Below are 4,599 nucleotides of genomic sequence, written 5' to 3'. Positions count from 1 at the left end.
CCAACACGGAGGGGCGCCTCCCGCGCCAGAGTGTGCGCCTGCGTTGGTGTGAGCATTTATCAGAGCACGCGAGCGGGGGAGCCTGTGCGCGAGTATGCGTGTGTGCGCGGGTGTGCTTGGAGGGGTCGCCGGGGCAGTGACCTGGACTGTCTCAGACCTGCAAGGAGGAAGAGTTTGGGGAGGTTAGAGGGGTTCGTGTCACTGCGTGCAGCCTTGCGTGTCTTTTAACATGACCGAACGTGTCCGGCCAGTGTGTGTGTGTGTGTGTGTGTGTGTGCGCGCGCGCGCGCGCGCACGCGAGTTCTCACCCATAGTCAAAGATATTTCTGCTCGACTCTCCTGGCTGGAGACCTAGGGGTGTGGAGATGCCCTAAGCCATGCCTCTGGGGGAGGGAGAGTAAGGATCCCCTCTCTGAAAGGCTCAAAAATGGGGGACAGACTCCATCTGCCTGGCCATGTGACTTGCGTTCCCCCCAGAGAGTTGATAAGAATAGAAGGGGTGACGGTGGCTGCCCCCATGTAGAGCTGGATCTTCCAGGAGAGTCTGGGGGTCTGGACCCAAATCAGTTATGGAGAAGCCAAGGCCAGAGGGAGTTGCATGTGTAGCAGATGGGACTAAGGTTAGACATCAGAAAGCACTTGCTCTGGTGAGGTGTGTACCAAGATAGACATCCCAGATCCCTTGCTTCCACTCTTCCCCAGCCCCTTTCCTAATACACTCCCGGTCCCCACTCCTCCTGCCCCTTTCTAGAGCCTCCCTTGTCCCTCTTGCCCTCATGATCCTAATTATTCCCGCCCCCACCCCCACCCCCGCCCCAGAGTGCTTCACCTCCCTAAAGCAAAGGATGGCTCAAGCTCCGCCCCCTGCCAGTGACATCATTGTTTCCAATAGCAACTGAGGATTCTGCAAACCCAACTGCAAAAGCCCCCAGTAGGGATAATGTAAGGGCGGTCCCTGCACTTAAGTGCTGTTCTGAGCATCAGGCAGGGGAGAAGCCATGCTGTTCCCTCAGGGTCTCACTCCCTGTCCCCTGCAGTCCTCGGCACTAGGCTGACGCTGCCCCCCACCCCTCCAGAGCCAAACACGGACACCGAGGGACATCTCTGGCTCCGAGAGGCAGGGGCTCGGCTCCTGGCATGCTCCCTGTCTCCGCCCCCTTCTCTCTCAATGCCAGGGAATCATTGCTCAGGGGGGCCAACCTCCCACAGCCTGCTGCAGGCCCACACCTCTCTCCGTTCCGGGACTGAGGTCCACAGTGGAAGGACACAGCAGGCTCACAGAAAGATATACTGAGGATGCTTGGGGGCCCAGAGCTAGCCCCACCTCCACAGGGTCTGTGGTAAGTCTCCAAACTTCTGCGGCCTGTGGCAGATCGGAGCTTAGAGGCTGTGTGGTTGCATGGGGGCTGGCAGCCAGCTCCGGTGTGGCCCAGGCAGCTTCAGGATGCTTGAGGGAGGAAAGAATTCAGCAGGGGGCTGCAGCCAGAAAGCCCGGCCCCTCCCGTCTACCCCCGTCTGCCAGTCGGGTGCCATCAGCCCTGGAGGGGAGGTTTCTAAATACGCAGAAATCTGTCAGCTAGTTTTCACGCAGCTGGGAGCTTCAAGTTGGCTGTGGTGGAAACAGTTATGTCAGGGAAATTGTCAGACCTTGCACATCGGCGCTGATGTTTTCCCTTTAGAGCGTGAGTTTACCGGCAGATCACCACCTCCCCTGGGCTGCCAACGCTGAAGCTTTTGTCTCAAGCCTCTTGCACAGATTCCAAACATCCAGGGATGGGGTGGAGGCTATGCCTGCCCACCAGACCTCGGTCGCCTCCCATGAGTGAGTCCCTCCTGAGATCTGCCCTCCACTCTCCTTTCCAAGGGGGTTGGTGGTGCAGCCATAGAAGGCCTGGACCTCGCATTGCTCCCACTGTGACGGAAGAACCCGCCTGGATTTTGGCGCCTCTGAATCCTCCTCATCAAATTCTGTGGGGAGGACTCAGGGGCCTGGGTGTTTCCACTGGCCTGGGTGGAGAGGGAGGCCTGGGTCTGTCCCAGGCCTCCCCCAGGGGAGATGCTTGAGGCACAGCAGGCCCTACGGAGGGAGCTGCTCCTCCCCTCCCCCACTCCGGGCACCTCCCCGCGAGCGGCAGTCAGTCACCGCACAGCCCTCCTTAGAGCCTCAGTCGATTGGCCGAGGGGTTGGCCCAAGACCGAAGCAGACCACTCAGGGTTCTTCCGTAGGATTTTGGCCAGACCAGAAACTGGCACAAGAACCGATCTGTACATCCTCCCTGGAGGTGAATCCCTGAGAATCGGGGCCCAAGAGCCACTTGTGGACACATTCTGCCAAGAGGAAAGCCGTTTGAGAGGAGGAGGCTGATGGGCAGGGAGGGGTGTGCAGAAGCTAGGCAGACACCTTGCCCATGGCCAGCCCAGGGGGCAGAGGACGGGCCTTCGTCCGATGTCCACCTGCCGTGAGGGCCTGCCTCCGAATTAGGACTGGGGAAATGCGGCTGGCCGTCAGTAGGCCTGGCCGGTTGTCGACATGGACTGGCGTCGGGCTCTCTGTCCCCTGATCTGGGGACGCCCCAGGACTCCCACAGAGGACGGCCGCAGACACCAGTGATGCCGTCTGGCTTGCTCTTGTGCTGATCTCCACTCGCTTTATCCACATGGTTCCGCTACCTGCCTCCACCACGAGATTGCTCCCATCCCCGTTCCCACACTCTGGTTTCTGCTAAGAAACCAATCTGACAGATTGCGCTGACTTTATAGATCAATTTGTGCAAGACTGCTAGCTTCCCAGTACTGAGTCTCTTCGGTCCATTTATTTAGACCATCTTTACTTTCGGCAGCACTTCGTAGATTTTAATGTACGGGTGTTGCTGTTATTTTTTTTTAATTTTTTTAATTTACATCCAAATTAGTTAGCAAATGGTGCAGCAATGATTTCAGGAGTATATGCCTTAATGCCCCTTGTCCATGTAGCCCCTCCCCCCTCCCCCAACCCCTCCAGCAACCCTCTGTTTGTTCTCCATATTTATGAGTCTCTTCTGTTTGGTCCCTTCCCTGTTTTTACATTATTTTTGTTTCCCTTCCCTTACGTTCATCTGTTTTGTCTCTGAAAGTCCTCATATGCGTGAAGTCATATGATTTTTGTCTTTCTCTGACTAATTTCACTTAACATAATACCCTCCAGTTCCATTCACATAGTTGCAAATGGCAAGATTTCGTTCTTTTTGATTGCTGAGTAATACTCCACTGTATATATAGACCACATCTTCTTTATCCATTCATCCATCGATGGACATGTGGGCTCTTTCCAGACTTTGGCTGTTGTCGATAGCGCTGCTATAAACATGGGGGTGCATGTGTCCCTTCGAAACAGCACACCTGTATCCCGTGGATAAACGCCTAGTAGTGCAATTGCTGGGTCGTAGGGTAGTTCTATTTTTAGTTTTTTGAGGAACCTCCAGACTGTGTCCAGCTTGCACTCCCATGCTGTTATTTTGTTAAATTTCTTCCTAAGTACTTTATTCTCTCTGATGTAATTATGAATGGAATTGTGTTCTTCATTTATTTCTGGTCTATTCATTGCTGATATGTAGAAATAAAATTGACTTTTGAGTATGGGGCTTTCCAGACTCATTCATCCTAGTAGGTTTGTTTGTTGAGCCCTTAGCATTTCCAAACAGGGTCATGTTGTCTCTCAGTAGATGGTTTCCTTCTTCCTCTCCAGTCCGGGTGTCTCTTGTTTCTTTTCTTGCCCAAGTGAGCTGGGTAGAACCTCCACCCATGACAAACAGAAGTGTCTGCCTTGTTCCTGATCTCACAGGGGAAGCATTCAGTCTTTCACCAGTAAGGACAATGTCAGCTGCAGGATTTGGCAGGTACCCTTACTGGGTTGAGGAAGTGCTCTCCTAGCCCCGGTCTGTTGAGAGTATTTATCAGGAATGGATGTTGGATTTTGTCAAATGCTTTTTCTGCATGTACTTTTGGTGACTTATTTTATTAATATGGTGTAGAACACTAATTTGGGAATGTCAAATCAGCCTTACATCCTGGACATAAATCCTCCTTGGTTATGTTATACTTTTTATGTGTTGACACATTGTTTGCTAATGTTCTGTAGAGAATTTTTGCATTTATGTTACTGGTGGATATTGGTCTGCAGTGCCTTATGATGTCTCCGTCTGGTTCTGGTTCTGATATCAGGTTAACGCTGGCCTCGTGGAATCAGTTGGACCGTGTTTCCTCCTTTTCTATTTTCTGGAAGAGTTCATGAAGGATCAGTGTTAATTCTTCTTCAAGTTTTTGGTAGAATTCACCAGCAAAAGCCTGGCCTTTTGTTGGGGAGGGAGAAGGCAGGAAGGTTTTAAAATCACGGTTCCAATTTCCTTGTAGGCATATTCATATTTTCTTTTTCTTCCTGCACCAGTTTTGGGAATTTATATGTTTTTAGGAATATATCCATTTCATCTAAACTGACTTATTGACATAAAGTTGTTCACGGTATGCCCTTTAACCCTCTCGATTTCTGTAAGGTCAGCAGTGATGTCCCCTCCTCTATTCCTTTTTTTCCCTTTTGTAAAAAATTTATTTTTATGTAATCTC

Source organism: Panthera pardus, unplaced genomic scaffold (assembly GCF_024362965.1).
Source record: "Panthera pardus isolate Hobbes unplaced genomic scaffold, ASM2436296v1 HiC_scaffold_20, whole genome shotgun sequence".
NCBI lineage: Eukaryota > Metazoa > Chordata > Mammalia > Carnivora > Felidae > Panthera > Panthera pardus.
Note: the sequence above shows the minus strand (reverse complement) of the source record.